The 15387-nt window shown below is 36.0% G+C and overlaps 1 protein-coding gene across 1 annotated transcript in view; it reads right to left on the reverse strand.

Moving 5' to 3' along the window:
* The window catches only part of LOC145693015 (cholesterol transporter ABCA5-like), a 131582-nt gene extending 117054 nt beyond the window's left edge, over positions 1 to 14528 (reverse strand). The window contains 1 exon segment of the mRNA XM_081768669.1: positions 13655 to 14528. The gene's annotated coding sequence lies outside the window, so the exon portion shown is untranslated.
* Between the last annotated feature and the right edge of the window lie 859 nt (positions 14529 to 15387).

Below are 15387 nucleotides of genomic sequence, written 5' to 3' on the forward strand. Positions count from 1 at the left end.
CTGCGTATGGGGTCAATCTTGCTAATAGAATGTTTGAAAGGATTTTATAGGATGTTGAAAAAAGAGAAATGTCTCGATAATTATTACAGTCAGTTTTGTCGGCTTTCTTGTGGATTGGAACAATGACTGGTTCTTTCCATTCTTGTGGCAATTCTTCCTTGTTCCAGACAAGGAGAATGAGTTTGTGTATCTTGTTCCACAATTTTTCGCCTCCAGCTAAATTAACTCAGCCGGAATTTCGTTTACACCCGGAGATTTGTGTTTCTTTAATTTCTTTATAGCGATTTCTACTTCTATTCGGTTGGGTTGTGGAATATACGGTTTTGCGGTGTGTATCTCCCTTTCTTCACGCACATTAGTTTTTGGCTGCGTGTTCAGCAAATCGTCAAATAAATCTTTCCATCTATTTAAAATGCTATCTGTATCAGTGAGAACTGTTCCATCAGCTTTCTTTAATGTAAGCACGAGGTTGATGGCCTTTCTTAAATTCGTTGATCCCTTTATACATGTACCGAATGTTTTTATTTTTACTATTATCTTCAAGTTCCTAAATTTTCCAAGTTCCAAGCTATCTAAAAGTTCCAAGCTTTCCAAAAATCGCGTTTCTTTGTTCTAAAAGTTTTGGAAGTTTCCCCCCTGATATCTACGAAATTTTGTGTAGTTATTTCATTCGGATTTTGTAGCCAACGTAATTTTGCGTGTTTTCTCTTCTCTGCTAGTTCGAGCCATGGTTTATTCCTACGTATTTCTGCGTGTCTCAATTTTTCTTTTGAGAGAGGATGCTTCGTAAGCAAAGAAAAGAATTCAATTGCTGGAATATTTTTCTCCATAATGTAAGGTTACATATGTTAACTAAAGAGTATCTGACATGCGTCAGATTTCTGTAACGATTCCTGTAATGTTATTGAGATTATCATCATTTTGCTCAAAGAGTATTGTTGCCTCATATATAATTGATATTCTTTCTTCATAGTTTTGGAGAAGTCATTATTTTTATTACCCAAGTATTATATTATAAAACAATTTTAACGTGGATCTTTGTGGATGCCTAATTAGAAACATACTAATTATAAATATGCATGTATTCAGATTTCAGAATGTGATTTGTAATACTGATATGTACTACTACTTTATCTACATCGCCTAATATATAATATACTCTACAACAGTTGATCAGATTCATCTACCGTAATATGAGTTTCATCTCCCTTCTAGAATAAGCCTCAAATCTGCCCACCCCCCAATGTTGAAGACAACCAATGGCGTATTTAGAATTTTATTTCGAGGGGCTATGCCCACCTGAGTTTGAGAATTACATATATTTTAATTTATGCATAAATTGGAGTTATAATGGCAAGAATTGCAGACTGATAAATCCTATATGATATATAAATCTAACCCTTTATTCTATTCATACAAGAAAAAGGAAGCATCCTCTTGGCCTTCCTAATTTCCCGGGCTAATTATTCCCCCGTTTTGATTTTCTTTAATTCATACATTTCCTTCTTTTAAAAATAACTAAACAATATAATTTTTCTTTTGTTATAATAACTAAAGTTCTGTCATGTTGATATCCGCGCAAGTTGGTGTGGAACACCAGTTTCTCTTATGAACTCCTCTTAGTTTTGGTGTTACTGATGATGGCCGACTTGAATCACAACTGACAACGGTCGATAAAGTATGATAGGCGAAATAAAAGAAAGTAAGTCAAGAAAAAGAAAGAGAAAAGTAGAAAGGACGAAAGAAAGAAAAAAAGGACGCAGTTCTTACATGGAATGAAATTTGACGAATACAGTGTTATTTCTGAACAAAGAGCATATGAAAATGGAAAGTCAATGACATTCTTAGAAATGGTAAGAAGGATTATTGTTGTACGTGGAATGCGAAATACTAACAAATTTATTTCGGAAGACCTTGAGTCCGATAGCCTCCTAAATAATACGCCACTGAAGACAATTCTGCTCCCCTGATCCTTCACAGCATTGTTTTTGAACTTCATAAATATTTTGAACATCGCTTATAATATGGGAACAGTCTTACCCGTCCCCCCCCAATGTTGAAGACAGATTTGCGCCGATGGATTTTTATTTTCCAAATTTTTCCAAAATTTCCGGAAAGAAACCGAAAAAACTTTTTTTTTACCAACGGGTTCAAATTTTTCGGAAATTTTACATTACTCCTGACTCGATTAAACCTCGTGCTAAGTGCTGGGCTTTGTTGTGGACAAACACCATGTGCGTGGATTTTCTCGGAGTTCTCCCGTTTCCTGTCACTTTCTTCATTCTACCATTTCATTCATTACCACCACTACGTAGAGACCTGCACGGGCCAGGCTGGGTCCGATCAATTGCAATTCTTTAATAATTATTGACTTTCGTTAAACGATAATTGGAATAAAGCCAAACGTTGAAGAAGTGTGTCCGTGAAAAATGTTACAATCACTTGCTATTTACAGTTTGTGTTGCTTAGCGGCTCCACTTTCACTATAGAAGATTGCAGGCATTATGCAGTAAATTGAGCTCTGACCTTGACCTTCACTGAACTCAAAATATAACAAGAAGGGGTGGGAATGTTTAGCCTGTCCCTAAACAATATTGCCATCTTCACTTTATGCTAAAAATCAATTAAGTTAGATTTTTGTTACAGGGAATGGAGTTTTTGTTCTCTCGATGACAGGCAAAGTTCTAGAAGGCAATAATACCATTCGGGAAGCAAGCGTCAGGTTGTGAACCAGAGTTTAGAAAATGTTTCGGAGGGTTAGGTCAAATTTAGTACTAAATTTTGAGAAAGATTGGGCTCGAGCAAAATTTTTTTAAAAAATTATCGGGCCGAGGTCGGGCCAAAAACTTTTAAAATTTATCGGGCCCGGGCCGGGCTTGGGCCAAGAATTTTTAAAAAGTTATCGGGCCGGGCCGGGCTCGGGCCGAAAATATCCAAAACTTTTCGGGCCCGGGCTGGGCCGGGCCTAGCTACGTTCGGGCTGGATTGGGCTCGGGCCGAAATATTCGGCCCGTGCAGTACGTCTCCCTCGGGCGTGGTGCATAATCGTGGGGCGTTAAACTAGAAATCTCATGTCATTTAGACCTAGAGTTGTTTACGAGAAGCTGAAGTTGTCTAATCTCAAAAAAAGTGTCATGAAAGTGATTGCTCGTCTCAGATAGTATGTCTGTTCCTATTAAAAGAGCTCTATCTCGTCAAGAAAATTCTGTTTCGTGAGTGACAAAAAAAAAAAAAAAAGTCTCCTAAATAGCGAATGTTGCTTTTTAACATCCTATTTGATATACGTACTCTGAGACTTACCATTTGTAAACTTCCTTTTTACTATTATATGAACTTACCATTTGTATAACTTCCTTTTTATTATTATACCAATAGTACGTCATAACAACAGGTTTCCTTTCATGTAACCCTATTGTATTTTTTATCATATAACAACAATCAAGTTGTCAACTGTGCAAACATCAGTCCCAATATAACCTTGAGAAGAAATAAAGCAGACTTTTTTTTTTTTTTTTGTTTTTTAGAAGCTCAAATAGTGTTCACATATTATGAGAGTGACAAACACAGTATGGCAGAAAACAGGCACAGATTATATAATCATGTGTGTGTGTGTGTGTGTGGGTGGGTGGGTGTGTGGGTGTGTGTGTGTGTGTACGTGTAGATCACTATGTTTTTGACTGGCATGTTTCTGATCGAAACATAAATGGTATTCAATTTGCGTCAAGATTTCTTAAAATAAAATTGAACTTTTACGATAGAACAGAGCTCTCAAAAGAAGCTTACTATAGAAAGAGAAATTGAAGATTGCTTAGTTTCATGTTGTTCAGCACTGTGCTGTTTCAAACACATCATTTTGTGAGTAAAACTGTTAGGGAACTGCGCGTGAAACGGATTTTTTTTTTAAATAATCTACTTAAAAATATTTGTTAGCTAATTCCTATTATAACAGAGTTTTTTAAAAATGACATTTTCAGATCTAACAAAATGATTTATATTATTAACATTCAAAACTCGACAAATCTCTCTCTTCATGGCATAGCGAAAAATATAACTCATACAACTAAAGTTTTACAATATCGATTTTATGGAAATATTAAGTTCTTTTCCTTTACGCTTACAGCTGGATGTGCCGTCTACTATTTCTTTGGAAATTAAACATTACAACAATGATAACATTAACAATTATTTACAGCAAACTCTTTCAAGAAAAAAAAAAAAAAAAAAGATTCATTTTCGTAAAAACCCGCTCGGACCAATTTTAGGGCCAGAAAAAGAGAACATGTACGGGGTAAAAGAGGACGTCTGTCTGTTTGTTTACAATTGTCTGTGCAGATAAATACCGTAATTTCGCGTATAACTGGTTGTTGTGTTAGCTTTGTTATTACATTGTTAGTGAATACTGTATCTTCAATATACAAATATCCAACGGCGTATGGAAAGGGGAACTTCAGATTCTAATCCACCCTTCAACAAGATATAATATTATGAAAAATATTTTCCGTGCCGCTCTTCTTGATGAAGATTTGTGCACGCCACTGCTATTATCATATACTGTACATATACTTTATCTACATGGCTGCTAAAATCCAGAACTTCAATTTCCAGCCATTAAGCTTCCCTATTATTATGTTAATATCAGCGTTTATGTCCCACATACCCCATATTTTTTTTAATATTCTGGTATTATTTGTTTCCCGAATGCTTTAGTTCCGCTCGCCAAAGATTTTTATATTCCAAAAGTCAACATTTTCAAAATAGATCAATACAAATTCGTGGCGAACTGTCTGATATTAGGGAGAACCCACGGGGAGGTCCACCGGATCCGGAGTCTCCCCTCCCCCCGAAAAAAACTTTCTAAGTCAACATACATTAGTACACTTTCTCAATAAAACTATACTTGTTTATCAGGGAAATGATTGATTTAGCATGAAAATTTGGTCTTACAGTAATTTTGCACTACTTCTCTTATAAAAACATTCAAGTTCTATATTGTTTTTTTCTGAAAATATAGTTGGATTTATTTTACAATTACTTAACTTTTATTTTTTTATTTTTTTTTTATTTATTTATTTATTTATTTTTTTTGGCTGCAGAATAATGCCCGTTCAATATTACGTTGATTCCTCCCCCGCCCCCAAACTTCCGAACAAAAATTTCTGGGTGCGCGCCTACCTGATATGCATGTTCTCTGTGCACGTGGTTTTAGGTTCGTCTCCCGTGAAGGTTCCTACCTCAGATACAAACTCGAGTAAAATGGTTTGAATCGCATCTTCTAAGCAGATGTTCCGTTTCGTATACAAGCTTCGGTACTGAAAGCCCAACTCTTACCTAGAAACAATTTTCAGCTACTTAAAGAGAAAGTTATGTTGCCTAGCACATTCAGACCTTGGGCGAGTGGAATAGTCCTGTAATCAGTGGCGGCTTTAGCGGGTAGGCCGGGTAGACATAGATCTACCCAAAAATTTTGAAAAATATATAAACGCTAAAACATACATTAAAGAGTAAATATATTTTCCACTATTTACATTATTGGTCCACAACTATAAAAGTAATTTCCTACTGTCATTAATCAATCAAATGGTGTATAGGTATCCATAAGCGAGGGAGCATGCCTACTCAAAAATAAAATCCTAAAGGCGTCCCTGCCTGTAATCCGGCTCTTTTGGAGGCGAGATAATATGGTGGGGAATGGCTTATATTGTGAGCAGTGTTCGAAGTGGAAAAAAAGTAGATGCGGTATGTTTTATTACGATTTTGACTCGACATACTGGCTATCTAAATGTTGAAATAGAGTGAGGGTATGTTGCCTAAAAGATTGCATTTCTATTTACATGATGACTGAAAACCACTGGAGAGTATCTCTTTAGTTACAGGAAGGGCATGGATAGACTTTGATCCCCTGCCAACAACTTTCTGAAAAAAAAAAAAAAAAAAACCTTATGTTGTATTAGAGAGAACTCTGCACGAAAATGCTCAAATACCGAATTTTTATCTTAACAATTTCCTGCAGGAAAACCCCTGGACCCCCTACTCGACTGAGGGATATTCCAAACCCTTGGAAGATCCGCCTCCCACAACAGACAATCCCTAAATCCACCCATGCTCAAAATATGACATTCATATGCATTAAGGCAAGAAGACACATACATACATAAGAAAGAAATAATCAAAATACAAACTAAACAAACTTCTTTAAAGACACCTCCTTTTAAAAACAAAAGGTAGGAAAAGATAACAAAAATGTCGGTGTTGTCAACTTAGAAATTATTTCTACATAAGAAATAAAATCCTTTTACGTGCAAAGCTATTCGTCAATTACTGTGTATAAAAATGGATTTACTAAAGGTATTTAGCATCTACTCTCCAGTGACGGTATGTCTTGATCACTGAAAAACCAGAGGATGTATGCCGTCATCACTGAAAAACCAGAGGCGGTATGGCATAACACCGCATACCGTCTCACTTCAACCACTGATTGTGAGGGTTTATCTTGAAGAATGGTCTGTGCATTCGTAAACTGAATCGGATTCAAGCCCCGGTCGTGATTCGATGCCGGTCCCGTTCTTCATAACCTCTGTATTGTACAATGATGTAAATCACAAAAACTCAAAACATCTGGTATACTGAAAATACATTAAAAGACGCATTCTGTCAGAGAACAAGCATTGTTAGTCATTGGTACCATGAATTTCCACATCCTTTGGAGCACTGGTAACCATTCTCAAGTTTTTTTCTCCCTAAAATCCTAAGTAATATTATGCCTCATAGACAGTATAATTAGTCAGTATGGGGACGCATGGCGTCATGCCACCCCCGCGCTATCTTTGCACATTCTATTTTTTAGCAAGTGGGACGTCATAGGTAATTTTTGGAAGCGAGGTAAGGCGTCCCTCTATGTTCCTCCTCATTTTATCCCTGAATATGGGAGGCACCGTAGCTCAGTGATGAAGCATTTACCATCTCTGATACGAGAGTTTATAATCAATAACATCGTATCAGGTTTTCTCGAGTTTCTCTGTTTTTCTCATTTTACACTTTTCTTCATAACTATTTACCGGTACTCTTTTTAATCATTCATTTACCTTAGCCTTAAAGGGCATAAAAGTGACATATTAGACTAAAGGTTTCACTTTTAATTCCAGTCGCAAAAATCAATATATTTATGAGAACAAGAAACCACACTGTATCACTAGGTGTCTCCAAACACTAAAGCTAGAAATTATCTCCGAAGAAGAAGATTTATTTATTATTTCATTTATATTGATGTTCTTTGTCGGCAGCAACACTATACAGGATAAAACATACAGTTTAAAATCACTGGGAAATTTCCAACCAGGAATTGAACCCAGGATCTTGTGTAGAAAATTAAAGGCACGCGCGCTAGACACTATACGAACCAGTAATTCTTGACGCCAAACAGGAATAATCATCATTACCATAGACATTCTGACATTATAGTCACGCCATCTGCCGCGAACTGAAAAGTTTCCAATCTTCAGCTAACTTCGTCTTCACGTAGGAATTTCCTGTTTGAATACCATCCATCAATTATTTCTACCTTTCCCTATTTTCTCTGCCACCGTCCCTTCTAGTACGTCCCTCACAATACAGTTGCTTCTCAGCCAATGCCCCATCCAATTTCTTTTCCTCTTTTCAATAACAACTAAAATTGTTTCTTCTTCCTTATTATTTCAAATATTTCCTCATTAGTTTCCCGTAGACCTAATAAATTTTCTCCATTTTCTCCAGCTCCCTCCAGGCTATGGTTAACATATGCGTCTTTGGCGCGGGAGATTTAGGTTCCATTCTCAGTGCGAGCTTCAGTTGTTTCCGATTCCAAGTTAAGTTGTAGATTCACATTTCATATAGCCTCCCTGCTGAACAGGACGCTAAACCCCAAATCGATCGTTTCATTCTTCTCCACACCCACATTTCAAAAGCATCCACGCGTTTTTCATCGCTTTTTGCGCAATGTCCATGTATCTGCTCCATAGAATCAAATACTCCACCCACACGAACCATTTTATGAATCTTTTACTTAATCCTTTAATCAAGGACTTACAAAATATACTTTTCTTCTACCTAAATGCTTCTTTTGCCACTTTTATCCTAGCTTTAATTTCATGTTGACAACTCATGTCCTCACTGATAATAGTACCCCTGCGCAACCCATATTTTCTCTTCCTTTAAAAACAAAGCAAATTTATGAACTGTTATTCTCTAGAATTGAAGCCTCATAGCAACTCTACAAGAATGGGGGAGAGGAAAGGACTATATTTCCGCCTCTCTTGCGTATCTCGGTTTTCGGTAAATACACACTTCCGTCCACTGTGCACGTATAAATGTAGCTTGATTTTCTGTTCACATTCTTGTCAGCGTCGAAATTTGAAGCATATGAACGACTGTGACTCACCACTTAAATCTTATTTTCGTAATGAGCTTGCAGGTTGTTCATCCTCATTAATGTCTTAGAAGACTTATTTTGTTGAATTCATTGATCCTACCGCCATTTTTTTAAATATTCTTTTTTACTATCAAGAACGTAGGACGATAAAAACGTCAAACGCTACCAACATAGTTGAGTATTTCAAAATTAACGAAGTTCAGTAATCTGTTACTTCCTCAGACGCACAAGAAACTCGGTCTTGTACTCAAAATATTAATGAGCAATACACTAAAGAATATGACAAGCATATTCTCTCATTATACGAGAAATATGTAAATGAACGGGGGGGGGGGGGAGTTTCATCACGAAATTGATGCACATTCAGAAAATATAGCAACGCAATGTGGTAATTAAAGGAAAAGAAGCGAAACTCAAACTTTGGATCTCTTTATATTGTGTTTTACTGGCATTTGTAAATTTCTATTTCTCATACGTCATCAATCAATCAATTAAATCATATAGTAGGTCTAATACAAATACTTTTCCATCTTTTCGCCTCATAACCGCAAATATGATGGAATACAAACATGTGTGCAAGGTGGCTCAGTGGTAGAGTATTTACTTCGGTGCGTGAGATCACTGGTTCGATTTCAGCCTGTGCCACCAACTGAGTTTTGTGGTGGACAAACACCATGTGTGTCAATTTTCTCGGAGTTATCCCGTTTCCTCATCATCACCGTCTTTCTTAACCTCAGGGCATAATCTGAAACGTTAAAGTTTAAAAAAAAAGTACAAATATGGAATAAAAGTCTAAGAGGAAAGAATGGAGAGAATATAGGATATAAAAAATAAAGTATAAAAAAATAATTAAAGAAATTACGGTCTTGCTAAATTCAAATGATGACCTTGTCTATTCTACCCTTGATCAACTGCACAACAAGATGAGGACTAATTTTACTATCAAAGCCAAAATCAACTTACATGAAACAAGACGGTTTATCTTTTGTTTATTTCGGTAGGCTTTGTCTTGTGCTGTTCGGTAAATTTCCGTGCTTTCCTAATTGGAAGCAACCGAGCAACATTTAATTGCTGTGTTCGTTTGCATACTTCTGAGGATACTTTTTTTTTTTGCAATCAACGATATCGCATGTATAAGTTACTACATTTCAGGGTTTTTCCTGCATATTTTGCTTGTCGAAGTTTAGTACTTCATTTCAGCATTCAAATAAATATCGTCGTTCAAATATCCAATAGGAATATATTTCAAATATTGTGATTTTGGGTTAACACCAGAACTTCATATGATTTTACGAGATCTACCGACTGCTTCGCCTTCTCATGAACTCAATATGCAAGGAATGAAGCCCCTGTTGTCTATGATTCTTAGATTCTTACAGTGATCGATAGATCTCGTAGAATCATAAGGTTCCGGTGTCAATTCAAAATCGCAATTTTTGAGATACGGATTTAATATTTAAATTCAAAAATAAAAGTAAAACATTGATATAAAATGTCCTTTAATATATTTCTTCAAACACTTTTCAATATTTGGGGATACCAAGGGGGAAAAAATACGTACCGTCCAAATATACAAGTTAAAATATGGGCGTGGTGTGAAAGTAAAATAGTATATTTATCCTTCTGTACACTTTGTGTATAGTGTAAACTGATAAATACTAATCGTAATTTTAATATTTATGTAAATTATACAGTATTTCATGACATAGGAGCTTCAAGTGGTAGTCAACTTAAATTAGCTGTGGTGATACGAAGCTAGTTTGCTAATAAATCGTTTATAATAAGTTTGATTCGGCATCTTTATAGTTTGTATCTAAAATATGATAAACTATTGCATATAGTAAGCAGGTTCAATAACTAGTACAGTAGCAAAATTTAAGCCTGTCTCTGTATCTATCAAACTCACCCAGTTCAATCATGAGTGCTTTAATTAACATTTTTACGGCAAGAGTGACTACCCTGTAACGTAGGCGGTAGAAAGCAAATTATTATACGTGCAGTTTTACAATATATCGTCAATTTTTTTTAAAAAATCAAACTTCCTCTATTTGCTCTATATCTAGATAACCCTTCTGATAGATTCTTGGGCATCTCTTACGTCATTTTCACAGAAACACGGCGCGGGATGGTTTTCAGTGGGCAGAACTTTCAAAGTCCAATTTACTTCGTTAATATTCCATATACGAAAGAATATATATATATATATATATATATATATATATATATATATATATATATATATATATATATATATATATATATATATATATATATATATATATATATATATATATATATCACACGTTGTTGTTTTAAAGTAAAATAAATAAACAAAATAGCGGAAATCCCCACTAAAAAGATACTTTAAAAAATGAAATGAAATCTTTAGTTTTACGGCCCACGGTTATGCCGATTAGGCTAAAGGAGACGGTGATGATGAGAAATGAATGAAATGGTGGAATTAAGAAAGTGGGAGGAAACGGGAGAACCCCGAAAAACCCCACGAGCACGGTGTTTGTCCACAACAAAGTCCACACGGCGCGAGCTGGGATCGAACCAGGGACCCCAAGCACCGGAGGTAAAAAGATACTTTATCCTAGCAATGCTAGCAGCACACATGGTAGGCCTTCGGTAGACTACTGGTTAGTATGGTTGTGATGGGAATTGTTAAAATGCGTAGGCTCAATGTAGTTTTTAAAAAATAAAATGAAATGTTTTAGTTGAATGTCATGCGATTGTACCCTTTAAGCTAAGGAGACGATGATTAAAGCAAGTGAGTGAAGAACTGGTGCAATGAGAAAATGGCAAGAAACGTGAGTACCCTGAGAAAACTCAAGGACACGATGTTGCCCACCCTAAACTTAACTTTGCAAGGGATCGAACCAGGGACTCCATGCACCAGAGATAAGCGCTGCATCACTGAACCACCGTGCCCTCACGTAGTTTAAAGTGTTTGTTGGCCAACCAACAATTCGCTGTCATTAATTCTATCATTTTGGCTTTCTCCTATACCCAACTGCGATTTTACTTGTTTCCTAGGGACTACTTTTGACAGTTGAGTTGGTTGGTGAATACTCGTCAAAACAGCCAATTATAACGTAGGACCAACGTTGGTAATTGAGTTGGTTGACAAATGATCGGCAAAGCAACCAATTCCAAGGTAGGGCAGACGTTTGCAGTTGGATGCAGGCCCGTAGCCTGGGAGGGGCTAGAGGAGGCACTGCCCCCTAAATTATTTTTTGCCCCATCTAAAAGAATAATACTAAAGAGAATTTTCAAACTAACTCAAAACCAGTTAAATTCTTGCAGTTATATTTGCCAAATTAAATTAAACTTTGCGAATTCTACTCATTTCTGTGTAAAATTATATGCTTCTTGCTAGACCCATTTCAAGAATTTCAAACCGTATCCTATTACTGCAACCATGACAAGCATCCAAGGATATCAGGTGCACTTCCAAACAACAGTATCATAGTCTACAATGTTAATTGTGAATATTAATAAACTGTAGTGTTTCGCTTATTTTGGAAGGTAGAAAATTGACTGCAAACGCTGAATAAAACTTATACTTCTATTTCGTATTGGTATAATCTAAAATTGCTGTAATATAATTTTGTTCTGATGTTTTAAAAAATATATGCTTCAATTTTAATTATTAATATGACACAAAGTACCTCGCAAAGAGCTTGTATTAAGCACACAAAAATGGAACAAAAATTTACGGTTTCGGTAATTCAAAAATAAATACAGATTCTGTAAATAAGAAATAAACATACAATTTTATGGTATTCTTTAATGTCTTTGTCATTGCCCCCTCAGTCTTTATTTCTGACCCCCTAATAAATCAGGCTGGCTAACAGGACTGGTTGGATGGCCTAGCATTTCTCACTGTTGAGCCTATCGTTTGAGTTTCTAGGGTACTTGCAATTCTCTACAGTAATGGAACTTTTTGGCGGGACATTACATTTTCTATGCTGTCATTCTCTCTCTCTCTGTAGAAAATGTTTATTTATGTATGTGGTCTTCTCGAAATTTCAAAATATAGGCAGTTTTAACATGTTATACAGAAAAAAAAAGACTGCATTTAATATACTGTACTGGAATTGAATTTATAGTAGTATAAGGTTCCCAGACATCCCGGTTTAACCCTTAGAATCCCGGAAAATAATACTGACGAACTGTCAAACATAGTCTTGGGGTCCATTGGACCCCATTGGAAGTCCTAGGGTTAACCGAGTCTTGGATTCACTTCACCTATTCCACCAGAAATTCAGGATTAGGATTACAATTAAGAAATAGATTTCTGGGCTTTCGGCATCAATGGCCATGTTAGGCCTCACGCTATTCAAGGAAAGAGAAGGAAGGAAGCGGTCTGGGACTTGTCTGCTAGGTACGTACCATCCCAGTATTTTGCCTCGTGTCAATGAGAACAACCTCCCTCAGGATGGGTTGGCCTGAAAAAGCTTTAACACTTTTTCGACCGAGTGTCCCCACCGGGAATCTTACCCAGAAATTCTGAACTCCAAATGTCCAGTTTTCTTCCATATGTAGTTAATAATAATATCATTTGTGTGATATTTAGAAAATTCCTCATTTATTAATCATTCATGCTCTGTTGATAAGAATAATCTTCTCTGTCGTCCATTTCTGGTGAGAGTTCACCTATTATTTAATTAATTCTGATATTTCATCACGAAACAACTGCATAACTACGAATATACTGTAAAATTTCATGGGGTGTCCGGGGTTCTATTCCAGAAATATGGGAGTCCTACACTAGCATCAAAACGAAATAAATTCCTGTAACTAGTTAAAAAGACAGTAATCTTTATACAATTTGTTTCAATCTTTCATCATTGGTCGTGTTTTTTCTTGCGAATAATATATTCTGTCAATATTCTTCCAATGATAATCATATGTTGTTATATACTCCCCACTCCTATCTCCGCATCCGAACGCAGTTCTAAAATTCACTATGGCACAGCCCATACACATTCAACCGGAAGCTCGTATCTCATAATGAGTTTATCTTAATATAACGCAAGATTTAACGCCGCACATGATGTCATTACGAACATATGTTAACTATTGGCCTACTTGCATGAAAAGTGGCTTCTGTTTTTCTGCTAACAGTAAATAAAACAATAATCTCGATCAGTTAATACATAGTTCGGTACAATTTTAACACTCAAAAATATCCATATCTGACCATTTTCTACGTAGTGACAAATAGAATAGAAGAGTACTTACGTGCTAACTGTAAACTTTCTGTACGTTGTGTAAAAAATAATTAAGTTGTTAATATCATTATTTCCGTAAACAAGTAAAGAAAGTATCCGAGCCATCTTCCCGGGGCGGTGCGGCAAGCAACACTGCGCACATTGCACATTCAACTGTTTCCTCTTTATCGATTCAGCTGGATGCTATTGATCGCGCTCTTGTCGCACATTGATGTACACAAATTTTAACATTCATGATTTCAAGTGGTTGTTTTGCTTTTTCACTTCACAAGATAGTTGAATACACAAGTGGTATAGTCACATTTCTGTGTGTCACTTCAAAAAACTATGGCTATTTAATTTCCGTGTAGAAAACTCACAAAAGCGGAATGACTTGTGCAGAAAATCTCACCTTCTTTTGCATAATATACCTGCACTGTCGTCATTTTTGACATTTTGCTTTCACAGTCAATGCAGTGCATCAAGCAATAACTATACGAAATGTTTTGTAGCACGACATTGTGGAAGTAACGCCTTATTGTGATAAAGTTAAATCACTATTTTCTTTTTTTCTTTTTCTGCACAAGATAAGATTTTAGTTTTCAGCAGACAACACACCTTCCCGCCGTCAACGACCGGCTCGAACTGCTACAGTGCCAGTGGTGGAAGGAGGGCGTGAATAAGAGGCGAAAGATTTCGCCACTCTGTAAGCTGGCAGCTCACGTGAGTGTTGTTAGAGACATCACGACGCTGTTTCGCAGAGGAGGCAAGGTTATCGTCAATTTTCCAGGGAAGACACGTCATGACCCTTTTGTTAATGCATAACATACCATTGATTGAAATTGAACGAGACCGTACTATCAGGGCGAAACGCTGTTTTATTCAGGTCATTTGAAATCAATGAAATGGTGGGGAGAGGGAAGTAGACATCTTGTAACTCGATGCACCTGTATTCGATTTTTTGTACGAATCAGCTGTTTTCAAGAGATTTAATTAAATTCTCAGAATAGAGTCTCCAACATGTAGTTAAGAGCAGTGGCGCGCACAAAGGGGAAGTTCCGTTCTTTAAACCCCGTCTCTTAAACAATATACTATGAAAAAAAATATTTACCATATTCAGATCTGTATATAAAAGTCCTGAAATGATATGAACTTGGCAGCTTGAACCCCACCCTTTGATGAAATTCTGCGTACGCTGCTGGTTGGAAGAAGCATATAAAAATTATTTTGCCTTTCCAATTATGTTTAATGATTGCCTAAACTATCAGTGACATTATGTAGGTTATTATTATTATTATTATTATTATTATTATTATTATTATTATTATTATTATTATTATTATTATTATTATTATTATTAAGTATTCTGCCTTCTGACGGGTCCTGGGACTAATTTTTTTTTTTTTTTTTTTTTTAAGATTTTGTCCTGGAAATGTTTCTTCCATGTTTCTCGATCTTCACCTTTCTTTTTTAACTCACAATATTTTCTTCTATTTTTCAAATCATCGATCAGTTGTGTTCTTCTCCTTCCTATTCATTGCTTTCCTTCCATCTTTCCTTCTATGGGAGTATAAAGACAATTTCTTCGCAAGACCTGTCCAATCCAATGGCTTTTCTACGAAAAATCCTGGCTAGAAACATCCTCTTCTCTCCTATCCGTTTCAAAACATCTTCGTTTTGTTTCTCTCTGTCCATTTTATCTTCTCCATCTTCCTCCAACATCACATTTCGAAGCTCTCTAAATACTTCTTCTCTAACTTCCGT

This window comes from Thermobia domestica, chromosome 8 (assembly GCF_964235325.1).
Source record: "Thermobia domestica chromosome 8, izTheDome1.hap1.1, whole genome shotgun sequence".
Classification (NCBI taxonomy): domain Eukaryota; kingdom Metazoa; phylum Arthropoda; class Insecta; order Zygentoma; family Lepismatidae; genus Thermobia; species Thermobia domestica.